The 19,623-nt window shown below is 43.4% G+C and overlaps 1 protein-coding gene across 1 annotated transcript in view; it reads left to right on the top strand.

The window, feature by feature from the left end:
* The first annotated feature begins 126 nt into the window (after window positions 1–126).
* The window catches only part of SBNO1 (strawberry notch homolog 1), a 75,989-nt gene continuing 56,492 nt past the window's right edge, over window positions 127–19,623 (top strand). Inside the window, exon 1 of the mRNA XM_069081554.1 lies at window positions 127–358. The gene's annotated coding sequence lies outside the window, so the exon portion shown is untranslated. The remainder of the gene's footprint in view (window positions 359–19,623) is intronic.

Genomic DNA, 19,623 nt, shown 5'->3' with positions numbered 1-19,623 from the left:
TTACCTTCCCCGCGCGCCGATTGGCCGGGGAGGAGGGAAGCGCGAGCTGCGATTGGAAGAACTTAGCTCCGCCCACCCCCGTGACAAATTGCTCGCTGTGGGGATGTTTATAGAAGCTCTGCAGCAGCAGCAGCAGCCCCAGACGGCGCTGGAGAGAGTGCGGCTCGGAGCTCGTGAGCATCCGGTAGTCTCCGCCTCCGCCTCCGCCGCGGGGCGAGCGAATGAGCGTGGGAGCGCTAGCAGGGTCTTTGCACTTCTGGCCGGAGGCTGCCCTTTGACCCCTTGACCCTCGTCCCGTCTATCTTCGGGACCCGAAGCTTGGCTCGTTTTTTGTTCTTCCTCCGGGATCGTATACAAGGTAAGCACGCATTAATTAGCAATTCCCGAGCACCGCTGGATTGAGCTCCTGTTGTGGGCAGTGCTTGGGGCAATTCCTCTCTTCCCCTACCCCTTTCACTGGAGACTTTAGTTGCAAACTGGACAGAATGAGTAGATCTAGAGGGAATCCCCCACAGCGAAACGTAGAAGTTGCACCGAGGAGTATTTGGGGTAGGTAAGGAGAAAAAGTTATTGGGCATTAACGTTTGCCCCAAAAGTGGATCGGGGCTTGCCTCCGGGCTGCCCCTCATCCCTGAGGGCGTCAGAGATCTAGAGCTGGAAGAGGCTTCTGAGGCCGTTTTACAGATGTTGAAACTGATGCACCGGACGGTCATGTGACTTGCCCAAGTTTTTCCAAGCCAGATAATGCCAACGGTGGGATTTGAACCCTCGTGTTCCGACTCTAGAACACTTGGTGCCTTTTTTCTTAATGTGTTGGAGAGAAGATTCCCTTTCTTGTGTGATTTGGTTTGTGCCACCTATTAGCTTCCTTCCAGAAACTCCAAAATAAAATTACATTCAGACATTGAAAGCCATTTACGACCCTTCCTCACTTTCTGGTCTTATACATTAGTTTCCTCCTCCCATTCTTGCCCAGGAGCTGAGGAAGTCTCTCGTGACTGCCCCCCAAACCCCAGAATGTTCTCCTTTCTCACCTCTCCTTGGAATCCCCTGGTTTCCTTCGGCACTCAGCTTAACAAACGCAACCTTCTTATAACTTTCCCTAATTCTTTTCCACCCCACATACTACCAGCTCCTCAGCCTATCTCTATTTGGTACACACAGGGTGTCCCAAAAGGCTGGGTGCAGTTTTAAACTTAAATGTTTGACACACCTTATATCTATATCTGCTTGGTAGCCTCTGACACATACTGGCCGTGTCATTTTGGGCAAGTCCCTTACCCTCTCTCTGCTCCAGGCAATTAAGCCTGTCGTTTGTCTCTTGCCAGTGTTGGTCTGTTTCCTCTTAAGAATGTAAGGTGCTTGAAGCTAGGGGCTGTCTCGTTTTTCTTTGTGTCTTCAGCTCAGTGCCCAGCTTCTAAAGCTGGTTTGGAATTTATAGGAAGGAAGGAAAGGAACGAGCACTTATTAAAAGTCACCTGGATGCCAGACACTAAGTGCTTTATAAATGTTATCTCATGCTCCCCAGAACAACCCTGCAACGTAGGTGCTATTAGGATCCCCATTTTACAGTTGAGGAAACTAAGGCAAACTAAGTGACCCGAGTCACACAACTAGGAAATGTCTGAACCAGGATTTGAACTCTGGGCTTTCCTGACTGCAGGCCAGGTACTTTCTGAACTATGGCACCCTCTTGCTGCTACAGTGGATTAAGTGGCCATCCTGATGCCTGGGAACCTCAGAAGTCCTCTTGTCCTGGGGTTGTCTTCCTTAGGATGATGATGTTTTCTGTCTGAACTTGTCAATTCCTTAGAAGCTGGGGCACTTCCTTGTGCTCTGCACTCAGGAAGTGTTACTATGTTTCTGTGGACTCTGCTGACTTTCCACAGCTAGCTTGGGGGGAGAGCGGGGGAAGGGAGAGGGGAATCTCAGTTTCTTTGTCTGTAAAAGGGAAGGATTGGACTTGAGGGCTTCTGTTGGCCTCTTCTAATTTGGGGGCACCACACCCATCTAAAATTCAAGTCTTCTTTCATTTCTTGACTATAGAGATAGCTTCCAAAATCATCTCCTTGTCTTGAGTTTATTTCCCTCCTACTCTCCACCCCAGCAAATAGTGACCAAAAATTGGCAGGCAGAGGTTGGCAAAATCCTCATATATGATATGTTCCCTTCCATATTTGATGTTGATACAACCCTGTGCGTTAATGTCTCTTGGCATTATTATCCCCATCTTACAGAAGAGAAAAGTGAGGCTCAGAAAGGTAAAGTGGCTTGTCCTTAATCACAGAATCCTCTCTTGACAAATCGGGAGCTTTTTTCCACCAAATCCCTCCAGATTCATCCATTCCCAGGCTCTCTGTTCCCCAGGGCAGTGACAGTCTTTCCTCTTGTTCTAGTTGATATCTGCTCACAGAAGGCACTTATTTGTTGTCTCAGTTAACCCCTCATTACCTGTAGTCTTGGTCTTGGAGGTGGGGGCCAACACCCAGGGATGTATAGTCAGGTATCGTAGGAGTGGGAAGACTGGTCTGGCCCACCCTCCAAATACCACGTCACAGCCACGTCCATGGCACTCTACCAAGCCTCCCTATTCTGTGCTAGAGGAGGGGGGTGTCTGCTCATCCGTGAACTAGTAACCTCAACTCAGAAATACCATTGGGAATGATTCTACCCCTACCTTTGGGGGATGGAGGGGTAGGGAGGAGCTGGGAAGAAACTGCAGTGGCTTCCTGAATGCTCCTGTTGCTTCTGTTCATTATTTCTAATTTGCCTTGTCTCTATGTTGTTTGTACATAATTGTCTCCCCCTTTAGACAGTGAGCTCCTTGAGGGCAGAGCTTGTCTTTCTTTATATACCTGGCACACAGAAGGAGCTTAATAAATGCTGGTTGACCACTTGACATGTAAGCTCCTTGAGGGCAGAGCCTGTCTTTCTTTATATACCTGGCACACAGAAGGAGCTTAATAAATGCTGGTTGACCACTTGACATGTAAGCTCCTTGAGGGCAGAGACTGTTTCTTTTTTAGTATCCCCAGTGCTTGGCATAGTGCCTGGTATACAATAGGAGCTTAATAAATGCTTATAGATTCCTGAATGGGGGCATTTCCAGTACTTGGACCTTGCTGGACTGGGGTCTAGGTCCACCATCGTGCAGAGAGTAGTGAGTACACTCTGTACTAACAAGTGCATTGCATCTCTTGACAGATGCATCACTAAGTTCTCCATTGGAGGGAAATGACGGTCTTAACAGGAACAGAATATATCCTAGTTCTCAAAGCAAATTCCTGACTTAGGGTTGTAATGGAGACTCAGTTATCCCTTTCCTTTCTTCCTCTGATGCCCTCAGAGAGGGGAGCACAGAAGAAAAAGCTCTCGAAGTCCAGGCTGGCATTCCCCTGGGCGGAGGCACTTTCACATGCCGAATGGCCACTAGGACTTATGGGCCTGGCTTTTCTCCTGCAGCTACACTTTTTGAGTAGATGCTGGCAATGACTGTTTGCCCTCAAGGCAGGGAAAAGATTTAAAACCACCCTACTAAGGGTCCAGCCCTAGGGATACATAAAACAAATACAAGTGGTAAAGTGAATGGAGCAGAGCTAGGTTTCTATCGGCCTCAGACCATTAACAGCCTAGCGATTCTGGGCAAGTCACTTCTATGGGCTTTACTCTTCCCATCTGTAAAAAGAGATTGTCAGACCCAAGGATCTCTAAGGCCCCTTACAACTGTATGCCTGCGTGTGCTCGTGTTCATGCAAGACTAACAGCTAGAGGAAATCGAAGAAAAGCCTCTTGGGTCACAGTCCTACCTCTGGAGCTGGAAGGGGACTTGGAGGTCATTTGGCCCAACTCCCAGTTTTGACAGGTGAGGAAACCAAGGCCCAGGAAGGGTGTAAATTACTCCAGGTCACACAGGTAGTATTCCAGAGTTGGACATGGCACTTGAGTGTTGCAGGGATCTCAACCCATCCATTTATTTCAGTGGACGGAAGAAAATCGAATGCAGAGTGTTCAGGATCTCTGACCTTGGTGTCCCAGCCATAGAATCAGAGGATACTTTACAGTCTAAAGCAGGAAGAATTTTGGGAGGACCAGATAAGCTACCCAGGTGACACTAGTGGGGAAAACTTCACTGTCCTCCAAGATGGTTCTCAGTCCTATGAAGTCAGGTTTCTGAAATGTGACTTAGGGTGATTCTGTCCATGAAAATGTTACTTCTTAGAGAATTCTTGTTGCAAACTGTTTGTGATTAAGACTACTCCCATAAGGAACTCCCCTGCGTAGTCTGGTTTGGGTTGAGCTGAAAAACAGTCCTCCATCCTTCTAAACACTGAAACCTAGAGAGGGACTTTGTTGTTGCCACATCGCAGGGTACAAACAAGTTCTGAGAAGACTGCCATTGTTTACCATTTCAGGGAACAAATCAGTATGTCTGTTGATGATTGGAAATTGTTCTTTAAATGGACCCTGCTTTTGAAATCACTTGGGAGATGCAATGTGGCTGGGTAGTTAAGTTGGGTAGGGGGAGGCACTCCCATTGTCAGAAAGATCTTGTGTAAGTAGTAGTATTTGAGCTTTTCTTTGAAGTAACCTAAAAAGGATCAGTGTAAAAATGCTTTCCTAACATCAGAGAGCTGGGAAAAGATCCCTGCATACCTACTGTGTGCCCTAAAATGAGAACCTTCTCTGCCCTCGGGGGAGATGGAATAAAAGCAAAATTTGGGGGAAAGAGAGAAAAGAAAGACATCCAAGAGAAGGGGAGGAAGTCCTTTGTGAGACTTGAAGTAGGAGGGGGAGGCCCTGGAAGGCAGCTGGGACTCTAAGAGCCTCTTGGGGTGAGGTGAGGAGGGAGAACATTGAGACCTGAGGGGGAGACAGCACATGCTGAGACAAGGAATGGGATGGCCAGTCTGGGTGCTGGCCAGTGATTGGGTTGGACTAGAACACGGAGTGCATAAAGGAACTAATTTGAGATAAGGGTGTATAGGGTGTACAGGCCAAGCTGAACCGGGCAGTGGGAGGCCTTGGCACACCATCTGAGGCCTTGGGGAATGGAGCCCTGAAGGCTGACTCTGTAGCCTCCCCTCCCTTTGGGGTTGGGGCCCTCGGGATGTGACCCCAGGCTCTGATGAAAGATCATTCACCTGGGGCCAGCCACACCTCCCCTTCCTGGTTCTCCCAGCAGCTCGGCTGCTGCCCCTGTAACTACAACAACTATAATAATAGTAGTGGTGCTGGTAGTAGTGGTAGTGTTTCTAGAGTGCTTTAAGATTTGCAGAGGGCTTTCTTTCCATCAGTTATATTATTAGGCAGGTAAGTGGTAGTTATTATGCCCATTTTACAGATGAGGAAGTAGATTCAGTGGCTCACCCAGATTCCCACAGCTGGTGCTCCATCCATCTGCTGCCTCTCTCTCTCGCCCTTCCATCCTCAAATGAGGTCATATTTAGACATTCATTATCAGTGCCTGGCACACAGTAGGAACTTAATGACTGCTTGTTTCTGTCCCTTCTCCTAACTCTGGGAACAGCTGTCTGTTCAGCACTGTGCATTAGCAGTCATTTTTCCTATCGTTCCAGTCCTTGACCTGCTTCAGCCCCACCTTGGCTCTGGGACCCAGGGAAAGAGACCCAGTCTTTCAGGACTTCCCAAAAGTTGCTGATTTTCTTTGCCTTTTCGAACTTTCTCCCGGGGAATTCTAAGCACCAATGAAATTACAGGTTGAGCCCCACCCCAGCCAAAAAAATAGAACATTTTATTATTTGTTGCTTGCAAATAAACTACTCAGTTTCTCTGCCTCACCCTGACCAAGTCTGTTTGAAGTATAGTCTGGAATCACAGATAACCTGGAAGGTAAAGGACCCCCCTTTTACCCTCTGTGTCTCTCCTTTTCTCTCTGTCTCTTATTTATTTATTTATTTAAAGCAATAGGGGTTAAGTAACTTGCTTAAGGTTACACGGCCAGTTATTTCTGGGTGTGGTGCTGAGTATCTGAGCCCGGATTTGATCCAGGTCATCCCGACACTGGAGCTGGTGCTCTTACTCACTGAGCCACCTGGCCGCCCCTTTTCTGTCTCTTCTGCTGGGCAGTTAGTCACACACAGACATACTGAAGATATAGGTGGATTTATTTTCTGCTCTGCAAATCTGCAGAAGCTATCAATTGTCTGAATTCCTTTTTAGTTGACTCTCTAGAATTCTTGAAGTAGATGATTACCTCTGCAGAAAGCGACCATTTCTTCCCTCTCTCAGCCCTCACTCCCTCAATTTTCTATTTTTCATTGCCCAAGCTAGTATTTCTAGAGCTTTAGCAAATGGAGTGCAGGGTAAGGAATCCCATAGTAAATTTAGACAAGGTAGGGAGCCTGCTGGCCAGCAGGACTGGAAGAGAGGAGGCTTGGCCAGACCAGTAAGCAGTGGTAGGGGAGGCACCTAAAGGAATTCCCAGGTCAGCTTTCCCTAAGCCAGGTTTCCTGGGGCAGGCCACATTTGGCTGCCCAAAACGTAGACAAGGCAGTTGGGTGTTGGTGCTGCGATGGCTAGAGCCCTGGGCCTGGAGTCAAGACTTGAGCTCAGATCCACCCACAACATCTGCTAGCTGTGGGATCCTAGGCAAGTCACTTTACCTCTGGCTGCCTTGATTTTCTCATCTGTAAAATGGGGATCATAAGAGCACCTCACTTCCTAGTGTTGTTTTTTTTTTTTTAGAATAAAATAATGTAAAACCCTTTGCAGGTCTTAAATCGCTATGTAAAAAGCAAGCTTTTATTACAAAATACATGGCAGCATCATCTGTCTAAACCAGATCTTTGACTTTGCTTGGTACTACTTGGCCTCCTAAGAAAAGCCATGTGCCATTTGTATAGGTCCTTTTATAACAGCATTAGTGCCAAATAAGACTTTTGGAACAGCCTGGTCACAACAGGAACGGGACCTGGGTTCAGATTTCCCTGACACTCTCTCCCTGTGGCCAGGACCAAGTCACTTCACATCCCCCAGCCTCAGTGTCCTCACTTTGTGTTGGCCTCTCAGATCCCTTTTGGCCCCAGATCTGTGATCATAGGATTTCATCTGAGCCGCACAACAACCCTGTGCCATGAGTACTGTGTGTATTGTTACCCCCATTTTATAGGTAAGTCAATTTCGAGGTGAAGGAACTTGCTCTAAGGCTAGATTTGAACTCAGGGCTTTCTGAGCCAAGTCCAGGCCTTTTCTCCTCTATATCATACTGAGTTGCAAAGGAAGGTCACCTGACCTTAGGGGCTGACAGGAGCGAGCACCTTTCCACCAAAGCAGCTGTCAGGAGAGCTGCCCCGCAGCCGCAGCCCAGCGGCCCTGCTCCTGAGCCCAAGGAGTCCAGGAATTAAATACTTTATTTCAGCTGTTCTAATAAAAGCAAAATGACAGAGGTTTCTAGAGTCTTAGTCAGGTGTGTAGGATCAGGATAACTCTAGGGGAAGGGAGTTGCATTGATGTTACTTGGCTACTCTCACAGAAAGGAAAAATGAATGTAAAAGCTGCCTGGAATCAGTTTACCCTTTCATCAGTCTCTGTTTTTTGGCTAAATTTACTGATCACAGCCCATAGTTGGGAGTTGCCTGAGGCCCAGAGGGTAAGTGACTTTTCCCTGGTCACATTGCTAGTGTCAGAGGTATGACTTAAATCCAGGTCCTACTGAAAGGCCCAGACCCGCTTCTTTCCACTCTCCCAAGCAGCCTTCTTATCCCTTGCAAAGGATTCAGTTCACCAAATATTTATCAAGCACTAACCATGGCCCAAGGCATACATGATGGATACCTTACTTATTACTGGGTGGGACAGATACAACTCTGTCCTCTGTCCTGAATGCTGAGTAGCAGTATCATCTAGTAGAAAGTTTTCATCTTGGACTCAGGAAGACTGGGGTTCTAATTCCACCCCTGATTCTAGGTGAGTGACCCTGAACAAGTCTTATTTCATCTATAACTCTATAAAATGAAGTTCTACAAGTATTTTTATTCCTTCAAGTGAAAAAAACAACACACACAACCCCCTCAAAAAAAACCCCAAACAAACCCTGTAAAGTGCTTTATAAAATACTGACATGGCACCAAGCCCCTCAGTCTGGAGGACCAGGGATCAACTTCTTTTTCTGAAATGTGCTGAAAGCGTGACCCTGGGCAAGTCCTTAATCAGTCAATACCATAGATTATAAATTACAGAACAAGCAGTTCACTGAGCTCTTTCTTGTGCCAAGTGCTGGGAACGGACGTCAAGCAAAGGTGAGCTGGGCACTGGCAGATCCCAGCACACCCACACATGGGTTTGCCCAGTACTGCTGATGGCCTCCAGCGAAGCTGGGGCAGAATTCTCAGATCCTCTCAGAGAGGCATCAAGCCCTGCCTGCCCATTCTCTGACTCTTGGTCAGGCCCTTCCCAGAGGTCATCCCAGGGAATCTCCAGGCTCCCCACCCCTGGGACACTAGGGGAGCACCCAGGCTCTTGCCCTATGCCCAGCCCAATTTCTTTTTCTGTCTTTAATGACATCATTTAAACCCCCGTGTACCCTCATCTTTAGTTCTTTAGAGGCCCTGGTGTTCAGATCTTGCTATTATATAGTTATGTCCACCAAATGTTGGGAGTTAAAAGATGGGCTTTCACTGTCACAGGAACCTCAGAGTAGGTAAAAGTGCTTAAAAATTTCCCAAAAGCCATTCATGTTGCTTTTCTCTTACTTTTCAATGGTAGATCCATTTGTATAATCTGTACTGGATGGACATGCTGCTGGACAATTTCTGTGGGGGTACCTGAAGACCAGGGTGAAGTCCTTTGGGTCTTTGCTTAGAATCAGACGTGTAAGTCTTGTCACCCCATGTGTCTGCAAAGCTCCCAAGTACTGAGGAACCAGATTAAAATGTAACTAGGAAAAGTTTTATAAAAGAAATATATACGATGTTGATACTGTAAAGTAAAATGTGGCCCAGGGATCTGTTTCTACTTGAGTTTGCCTCCACTACTTTGAAAGCTTATGGCTCCCTTCTAAGAGTGTCTTGGAGGGATGGAGCATCTGGAGGACCTCCCCATCCTCAGGGCATCCTTCCTCAACTTCAACTGTCCCAGAGCCTAACACGTGGTGACCATACCCTTCTCTGTTGTATGCCTCACCCGACTGTTACCTGAGGGTCATTGAACAGGGTTGTTTTTAGTTGTTAGACCTAAGAAATCTTGAACGAACTTGAAATATGGATAAGAAACACCTGGTTGTAAAAAACATCATCAATAAACAATTAACACAAGGAACCTCTATTCTCTACATCTTTTAGGCAGTTGTGAGATGGTAAAGATAAGGTCAGTGATAAACCAACTGGAAAACCTTGTTTCCTGCTAATACGATCAGTGAACATGCTTTCAATTTGTGTGTAGCTAATCCTAAATGATTTTTAATAGTTAGTAAATATTTATTATACATCTGCTATGTGCTAGGCACTGTACTAAGCTCTGGGATACAAAAAAAGGCCAAAGACAGCCCCTGCCCTCAAGGATTTCACAATCTAACACGTCAGACCACAAGCAGACAAATAAGCATACAGCAAAACTACATACTGGATAAACTGGAGATAATCAACAGAGGGAAAGCTCCAGAATCAAGAGGGGCTGGGGAAGGCTTTCCGTAGAAGGTGGGATTTTAGTTGGAACTTAAAGGTCAGAGCTGTCAGTAGTCCGAAGCAGAGGAAAAGCATTCCAGCATGGTGGATGGCCAGAGAAAATGTCCAGAGGTGGGAGACAATGTCTTGTTTGTGGAACAGTCCAGAAGAGAATGAAGGATTATAGGTGGCTGTCTCTATTTGCATGGTTGCCTTTTTTTTTTTTTTAAATCAAGGCTCACACTGTTTTTTGCCCTTTGGGAGCTTCTCTTTCTTCAGAAACCTTGTATTCTCTCCATGCCTTCTCACTTGTCTCGCCTCCCCTCTATAGACACCTGATCCAGTTTGGCTGCTTTTCCTTTAGTGGTGTTTCTACTTCATCTAGAAGCATCCCAGAGGCTGCAACATTTAGAGTCCACCATACTTGATGGAAAAAAGAATGCGTGCTAGTAGTTTTTGCAAATCTTTTCCATTTTTCTAACGTTTGGAGTGCTTTTACTGTTTTCATCTTTGAACGACCTTGGGGTGATAACTTTGCATAGCAATTTTGCAAAGCTTTCTTTGGACTGGTGCTTCTCTCTGTTTTGAGCCTATTATTGCTCATAATTCATCCTTCCTTGTAAGATTTTAGAATAGTTTATAGTTTAACCGAGTGTTGCCTTGGGCATTTAGCAGTTAGCCTTGCCACCTGTTGGCTGAGGAGCAGGGAAGGGCCCAGTTGGCTTGGGGTCTGCTTTTCCAATAGCCCTCTAGTGGTAGGTGGTTCTTTTACCCTCCTAAGGTCAGGTGACTGCTAGACAGCATGATGTAGCATGCATTCAGCAAGCTAAGTCAGATATTTATTAAAGTGCTTTCTGGCCCCTTTTAGTCTCCTTGTTGTAGCAATTAATCTGCATTGGTTTGACTTCTGGATGAAATGATTATGGTTGGTATAGATATCACTTCAGTTGTCCATTTCCCATTTCTGATAAATCTTTTTAAATGCACATCATCTCTTTTTCTTGTTTGTCATAAATTGTAATCTTAACTCCGACAAGTTGACAGGTTGTGTACAGATAATTGACTTGGGAACAACTCATATCTGTCATAAATCTTTTCCTATATTAAAATGCGGGCGGTCAGTCTGTGATTTGGTGTTTGCTGTGTGTGGCACCTGCCAAGGCTTCTTTGGAGGAAAGTGTTTACCATACGGAGGTGTGAGGCTCTTCTATAATCTACAATTTTTTAGTCTCCTTCATCTCTATCTCCCAAACTCTACCAGCACACAGATCTCCCCATTCTTCCATACCTTTGGCTTGAAGTCACTAAGTATTGGAGTGTACAGTGATATTTGGGGCAGGGGTGAGAAATGGGGAAAGTCTTGTTAAATTCGTAATATAGTTTCTCTACCACTGCCCTCAGCAACCAAGGTCTCTGCATAAGCCAGGATTATTTTCATGGTTTTTTGACAGTACTTATCATTAGTACTACAACACCAGATGAACAACAGCTCTAATCATGTTATACATGATTATATCATGTTATACATGATTATATCATGTTATACATAATCAATAAACTCCAGTGGCTTTCTATCACCTCCAGGATCAAATATAAAGCGCTCTGTTTGGCACCCTTCATAACCCAGCCCCCTCCTACCTTTCCAGTCTTCTTACACCTTGCTCTGCTGGGGTGATGGCCTCCTGGCTGCCCCTGGAACAGGACATTCCATCTCTCAGCTCCAGGCATTCTTTCAGAGTGTACCGTGTGCCTGCAGTACTCCCTCGCCTTCTTGGATTACTGACCTACCTTCGCTGGCTTCCTTTAGTCCCAACTAAAATTCTACCTTCTAGGGAGAGCCTTCCCCACCTCCTCTTAATTCTAATGCCGTCCCTCCATTAATTATTTACTCTTTATCCTGTATAGAGCTTACTTCCTTTAGATTTGTTTGCATGTGGTAAACTATAAGTTCCTTGAGGGCAGGGACTGGCCTCTTTTTATATCTATAGCACTTAGCATATGGCCTAGCCCTGGGTAGGTGCTTACTAAATGTTGATTGATTGAATTCTACCTCTGACACTACTACCTGCTGTGACTGGGCAAATCTTAATGTTTTTTGTACCTTAGTTTCCTCATCTGTAAAATGACTTGGTGGCATCTCAACAATCTGCTCTAAATCAGTGATTCTCCTAATTCTCCAAATTTTTGTCCTGCTCCAATTCTCAGTTTAAAGACTCACCAGTATTTTTTACTGTCTTAGAAAAAGGGGGTGTAACAGCGACGTTATTCGATAACTGATTTTGCTAGACTTACGTCTTCTGAGCAACGAAATGATCTAAGACAGTTTCAAAAGACTCATAATGGAAAATGCACATCCAGAGAAAGAACTATGGAATCTAAGTGCAGATCTTTTGTTTTTTATTTTGTATTTCATTTTTTATTTCTCGTGGTTTTCCTCGTTCGTTCTGATTCTTCCTTCACAACATGACTCATGTGGAAATATGTTTAATATAATCATACAAGTAAAGCCTTAAAAAGGGGGTGTGGTGGTGAAATAGTGCACTCATAGTGTGATACTTTTATCTTCCCAACTAACCTTAGCACAGCATCTGACGTATTGCAGAATTTTAATAAATGCTTATTAATTGACAGAAATAAGCAGCTTTCAAGCAGAGACTCTGCATACCTTTTATTTTTCTTCTCTTCCCCCGATCCCCCCACCCCCACCCCAGCCTGTGAGGTGCTGGACACCAAGAAAGCTCTCAGGTACTTACGGATTGATGGAACTACAGCTTCATCCATATGCTTCGTGTCTTTGACTCTAACTCTAGAGCTAAAAGGGACCAGGGCACCCTCTCATTTTCCAGACGAAGAAGCCAAGGCTTAGGGAGGCCCAACAAGAAGTTCTAAGGCTCAGTCCTCTGGGGCTTTCATCTCTGTTCTCACTATTCCCATGGTAACTTCATCGCCTCCAACAGGTTTAGCTGTTGCCTTTATCCAGATGACTCCAAGATCTCTATATTTAGTCTTTTCTCCTGCAGCTCCTATGGAACACTTTCGGTTGTGTGCCCCATAGACATCTCAAAATCAGCATATCCAAAGCAGAAGTTGTCCTCTGCCTGCCGGAACCCACCCTACTTCTGAACTTCACTGTTTGTGGCCAGGGCACCACCCTCTTTCCAGTCACACATGTGTGGCTTCTCTTCTGTCCCTCCACTAAAACCAGGCAGTGCTCAAGTCCTGGTAAAACTGCTTCTACGTTAACTCTGGCATCTGTCCCTTTCCACTCATCCAGTGACCACCCGAGTTTGGGGCTCTCTTTGTGTTATCCCCTGGTCGTGCCTCTGGTCTCTCTTCCCTTCTCCAGTCCATCCTCTTGGTGGCTGCCAAAGGACTCTTCCTCCAGCCTCAGATCTGACTTGGTTGTTGAAACAGCACCAGTGGTTCCCTCTTTCCTCTAGTTCCTTTGTGGGGCATTTAAGGCTCCATACCTTCGTTCTCACCTCTCCGCTTGACTTTATTTCACCACCCTTGTGTTCCAGCCAGTTGGGCCGCCTCACCCAAGACTTCATACAGTCTGATCCCCATACCCATACCTCCGCCCCTTAACATCCCTTACTTTCTTCAAATGAGACCCATCCTCATATTGGATAGGCCCCTCCCCCTATTATTTTATATTTACTTTGTGTATTTTGCATTAAATGGGCACATATTGCTTTTCTCTATACAATGTAATCTCTTTGAGGGGAAGGGATTGTTGCCTTTTTTTTTTTCCTCTGACTTCCATATTAGACACTGAAAGGCTTGCTGAAAGAATGAGTGGTCAAGGTCACAGTGGTAACAAGCAGCCAAGTTGGCATTCCAGCTCAGAGCCTTGGGCTGATCCTCTCTGGGTGCTGTTCTTCCTTCCCTAGAGCACACAGACCATCCGAAAAGCAGCTGACAGGCAGGGATTTGTGTCTGGATCACTTCTGAATGACTAGGGTTAACCATGGGCTCAGGGAATGTCTTCTTTGGGAAAGGACTTTGAAGAGCACAGTGCTTTGTTCCTGCTATTATCCTATTAAATTATCATTATTTTTAATTTTCTTTTTTATCAGAACTTTTTTTTTTTTAGGCAGAACTTAACCCTTAGGGGTGGCTAGGTGGCACAGTGAATAGAGCACCAGCCCTGGAGTCAGGAGGACCTGAGTTTAAATCTGACCTCAGACATTTAACACTTACTAGCTGTGTGACCTTGGGCAAGTCACTTAATCCCAACTGCCCTGCCCTCCCCCCTCCAAAAAGAAAAAAAACCAAATCCTTAGCAAGACATCCAACATTTCAGTATTGTGCAATATATTTGGAGTTCAGAACCCAGCCCTGCTGTGTGACCTTGGGCCTGTCACGTAACCTCTGTGGACTTCAGTTTCCCCTGGGGCCTCTAGTCTAGCTTTAGATCTATAACCCTATAAATATACATATAAGACCAGAAAAGAGAATTTTATGAGACTGTGAACTTAAGTTTTTTTTAACACATAAAGTTTGGCAAAGTTGGAACAAAAATGTCCAACTTATAACAACTTGGATCCCTTCTGAACTTTTCTTCTTTTTTTTTTAATGTTGATGTTTCTTCTTTTTCTTAGTTGAGGTTTCTTCTTTTATTTTAAAACATTACTTTCATTACCCACTAGCATGCCCTCCATGCTAATTTAGTTAAGCAACAAAATTCCCCCAGTTGACGGGTCTCCTTCTGCATCACCAGACCCTCTCTGATTGGCTTAGGAAGTGTATGGGTTTCATCTCATGCCTCCCAGAGTCTGGAATGGTCACTGCATTTCAGAGCGTGGAAGTCTTCCAGTGGGTAAATGACCTGGTTCTCCTTGATTGACTTAACATCAGTACTTGCAGGCATCCTGTGTTCTTTTTACTACATCATGCTTACTGGGGAGCTATCATGGTATAATAGAAGGAAAAGCAGAGTTCACAGGATGGCTAGGTGGTGCAGGGAATAGAGCACTGGCCCTGGAGTCAGAAAGACCTGAGTTCAAATCTGGCCTCAGACACTTAACACTTATTAGCTGTGTGACCTTGGGCAAGTCACTTAACCCCAATTGCCCTCCAAAAGGAAAAAAAAAAACAGTTCAAGTCCTACCTCCATCAATTACTACTTATATGGCCTTGAACCAGATGACCACTGTGGCCCCTTATAGCTCTAGAGCTATGATGGTATGGTCATTTCTTATTGGGGGAGAAGCAAAGGGAACAAGCCTTTATTAAATGCCTACTGTGTACCAGGCAGCATGTTAAATAAATACTTCTAAAAATCCTCTCATTTGATCCTCAAAACACTGAGAGGTAGGTGATATTATTATCCCTAATTTACAATTGAGGAAATTGAGGCAGATAGCAGTTAAATAAATTACTAACTTTTAATTGTTTGCTTCTAATACCAGTTTTCAAACAATGACCCCCTAATGCTTCTTGTCTCTAGTCTAGAGGTGAGATTGGTAGTGCTTTGGGAGGCCAGAATAATAATGGTAATAATAATAATAGGCATTCAGCTACTTTGCGTACATTTTCTCATTTGGACTTGACCTCACCTGCCTTTGAAGTACAAGTTACAGGTAGGGTTATTATCTCCCAAATTACCTAATATTTATTTGTAAATAGTCTAGGAGACTTATTATTTACAGGTTGTGTGTCTCTCTTCCCCATACCTCTTCCTCCCAAAAGAATGTAAATTTAAAAAAAAAATGTAACCTCAGAAGAATACAAGGGCAGAGACTGATTTTTGTTTTTCTGTCTCCCAGTTAGAGCTTATTAATCAGTCCACATTTTATAGATTTGGAACCTGAGCCTGAGAGAGGTTAAGTGACTGGTCCAGGGTCACACAGCTAATAAGTTAGTGTCTGAAGCTGGTTTTAAATCCAAGGGTGATTTCAAATCCAAGGCTATCTATTTGCTGTCTCTAATTAATAAAATAATCCCTTTGCCAACCCAGATATGTGTTCAAACTATAAAATTGCCCACAGTCCATCTCATCCTCTGTCATTCTTTGTCCATTTGGAGAAGGCCAGCCTACCCCATCTGGCTGATCTCCTAAGCAACAGAAGCCAACATTGGCTCTTCCTTGGCTGAAAACAAACCCAACAAAAAGCTGAGATCTGGAAGCAAGGAGCCCTGGGGACAGAATTAGGAAAAGGTTCTTTCATCTGACCAAAAAGCAGCTTTTCTCATCTACACAAATTGTTTCCTTATCTGTACAGATAGAAAAATGTGTAAAGACCAGGTTGGATAAAGAGAGACCCTTAACCTGGTGTCCAGAACTTGGTTTAGAAGTATTTTTTTTAGAAGTATTTTCCGCCACTTTCAAGTTTAATCTGCATTATTAACATTTTTATATCCATTACTTTGTAAAGTCTAGTGTAGACAATTCACAAAACAATAATGTCAAGCCTTAATTTGTAGCATTTGCTGATCTCTGAGGAGTAAATGTTCCCAATGAAAGTTTTGTACTTATCTTGGAAGCTGGTTCCAAGCATATTCCATCACACTTTTAAAAAACATTTAAATGTTTATTTTGCATTTCAAATTCTCCCTCCCTTACAGGGAAGGAAAGAAATGCAGTTATCTGTTATACATATGAAGTCATAACATATTTCTATATTACCCACATTGTTTAAAAAAAAAAGCAAGAAAATAAAGAGGAAAAAGTCAAGTTCAGTCTGCACTCAGTTCATCAGTTCTCTCTTTGGATGTAGATAGCATTTTTCATCCTGAGTCCTTTGGAATTGTTGTGGATCATTGTATTGATCAAAGTAGCTAAGTCTCTCATCATACAGTGTTGCTGTTACTGTGTTTAGTGTTCTCCTGGTTCTGCTCACTTCACTTTACAAATCAGGTCATATAAGCCTTCCCAAGATTCTGAAACCATATACTGCGTCACTTCTCATTCAATAGTATATTTCATCACAATTATGTACTGCAACTTGTTCAGCTATTCCCCAATTGATGGGCATTCCCTCCATTTCCAATTCTTTGCCATCTCAAAAAGAGCTACTATTTTATATATGTGTGTATGTGTTTTAATTTGCCTTTCTCCAATTATCATTGATTTAGAGTATTTTTTCATGTGACTATTGATAGCTTTCATTTCTTCTGAAAACTGCCTGTTCATATCCTTTGACCATTTATCAATTGGGGAATGGCTCTTATTTTTATAAATTTGGATCAGTTCCCTATATATTTGAGAAATGAGACCTTTATCAGAAAAACTTGGTATAAAATATTTAGAAGAATATTTTTGATAGTTATCTCTCAGTACAGTTGGTTTCCTTTGTAATACTATGTATTTTATTTTATGCATTTAAAGATAGTTCTTAGAAGGGGTCCATAGGATTCCCTGCCCAAGGGATCCAGGACACAAGAAAGGTCAAGAGTAGATGATCTTGGACCCCAGATCTTGGGGTTTAGGAAAGCACTAGCTTTCTACCTACCCTTCAAGGCTGACAACATTGGCAGTTTTAATCATCACCTGCCAGCAACTAAACTCTTGTTCATTGTTTTCCAAATTGGAACTCCTCCAATTGGAAGTGAGGAGAGAGGGATATTCCAGGAGGACATAGAGCACAGAGCAATGGTTAAAGTTACTGGCTATTTTTTAGTACAACTCCTATATAAATACATTTGTTCTTTTCAAATGAAAACATTTCAAATCAAAGTCAACTGAAAGGAGCCTAACACAACAAGTTTGTTTGACTTGACAGCAAATGCAGCCCAGAGATTGTTTAACACAGTCCATTGTGAAAGATCAAATTGGAAGCAACCTATGTTGGCCCCCTTTGTTGTCCCATGGTGATTCCCAGCTGCCACCAACATCAGTCACCCTGAGCTCATGGCACAGGTGGTTGGCCATAGCACTACTCAGTACGTCTGAATGGGTAACCTGGAAACACCTTGAAAGTATACATGTAGGATATGTTGGTGAGACAGAACATTTCTAGAGAAAATTAGATGATTTCAATAAGCAAAAACAAACTTCTTTAAAAAAAACCCTGGTCTCTGATGTCAAAAAGATTGCTCTTTTACAAGCTTACTCTGCAGAATTGTGAAGTGTTTTTCAAAAATCTCATTTGATAGGATTAACATTGGTACAACTCAAGAAAATCCAAGATCTCTGAGTATTTACATTACAAGTAGATGAAAATATAGATACAGTCACATAACTGACAAATTAGCGGAAAGGGAGCATGTGGGAGGAGTATGTGGTGCTCTGAATTGATTTCAGAATGAAATGCTGGTCCTCGAGCACTAGTTACAAGAGGTGGCCCCTCTCTACAGTGTGGACTTGGGAATGTTTCACAGGCCATCAGTCCCTAGAATCAGACAACATGTGAGGAGCTGTAGAGTGTTTCCAGGTCATTACAGGAGTCATCAGCTTAAGTAACATCAGTCTCTCAAAAAGAAGATTCTTTGCAAAAAATGTTTTGCTATAGGAGCTGACCATAAAGCACATCCTAAAAGGCAGGTAGGTGGCTCAGTGGATAGACCCTGGGCCTGGAGTCAGGAAGACCTAAGTTCAAATCCATCCGCAGACACTCACTAGTTGTGTGACCCTGGGCAAGTCACTTAACTTGTGTTTGCCTTAATCCACTGGAGAAGGAAATCGCAAACCATTCCAGTATCAATGCCAAGAAAACCCCACGGACCACACTGGTGTGCCGTGGTCCATGGGCCATGATGTTTCGGATACAACTGAACATAAAGCACATCCACATTATTTTGAAAGATCCTGGTCTTCGCATGCTAAAATACTTCAGAAAAGGTGTCTGAACTCAAAACCAGAATGGATGACAAGGGCTAGGGACTGATTTCTATGATATGGACAACTCCGAGCAGTTAAGAGCAGTATTGTTTCCATAATGTAGTCTTAGAGTTGCCTACAGCTTTGAGAAGTAAAAAGACATACTCAATGGTCATCACAGTTAGTGTGTGTCAGAAATGGGAATAGGACCCAGGCTTTTTGGCATGAAGATCAGCTCTCTCTCATTCTGTGTTGCCTTTCATTAATAATAAAGGTGAAGTAAATTCATTTATAATAAATTTCCTCCTGAAACTTGCATTTTTATTGGATAATTTTAGAACTCTGCTTTTAATTCAAAGTCTTCAATTTAGTATTTTAAAAAGACACTTGCCTTAGACAAGGAAAGAGCTTGTTATTAAGCACCTGAGACTAGGTTATGGAAAGCTTTTATTTTAAAGACCCAGCTACTTCTAAAATATGAATGGATATGGAACCAGACAGGTGATCTGTTTGTTCTTGCTGAATTGGAACAAAATTAGTTGAATAAATTTCTCTAGTAACAGTACCTCAAGATAAGCTGTCGAAATCTTGGGTTTGGGACACGAGTAAATAAAGAGCTCTCTGGGGAACATGAGTTTTACTTCTGTTCATAACCTTTGTTCAAAATAGGCTTACAAAGAAATTGTTCAGCATCGTTTTCTCTTTTTTCTTTTTTATGATGAATTTATTTATTTTTAGTTTTCAACATTCACTTCCACAAGATTTTCAGTTTTAAATTTTCCCCCTCTCCCTTTTCTCTTCCCTCCCCAAGATAGAATGCAATCTGATATGGGCTCTGCTTACACATTCATATCAAACATTTTCACATTTGTTATGACGTAAAGAAGAATTAGAAGTAATGGGAAGAATCACAAGAAAGAGGAAACAAAACAACAAAAGAAAAGGGAAGCAAACAGTGTGCTTCCATCTGCATTCAGATTCCAAAGTTCTTTCCCTGGATGTGGATAGGATTTTCCATCGTGAGTCTTTTGGAGTTGTCTTAGACCTTGCATTGCTGAGAAGAGCTAAGTCTATTAAGGTCAGTCATAACAGTGTGACTGTTACTCTGTAAAATGTTCTCCTGGTTTGGCTCCTCTCACTCAGCATCACTTCATATTAAATCTTTCCAGGTTTTTGTGGAGTCTGCCTGCTTGTTATTTCTTATAGCACAGTAGTATTCCATTGCATTCATATACCACA

Source organism: Petaurus breviceps, unplaced genomic scaffold (assembly GCF_028583685.1).
Source record: "Petaurus breviceps papuanus isolate PSGF00001 unplaced genomic scaffold, PetGlider_PUasm1.0 99, whole genome shotgun sequence".
NCBI lineage: Eukaryota > Metazoa > Chordata > Mammalia > Diprotodontia > Petauridae > Petaurus > Petaurus breviceps.
The sequence above is the reverse complement of the archived record's forward strand: the minus strand, read 5'-3'. Positions and strand labels throughout refer to the sequence as shown.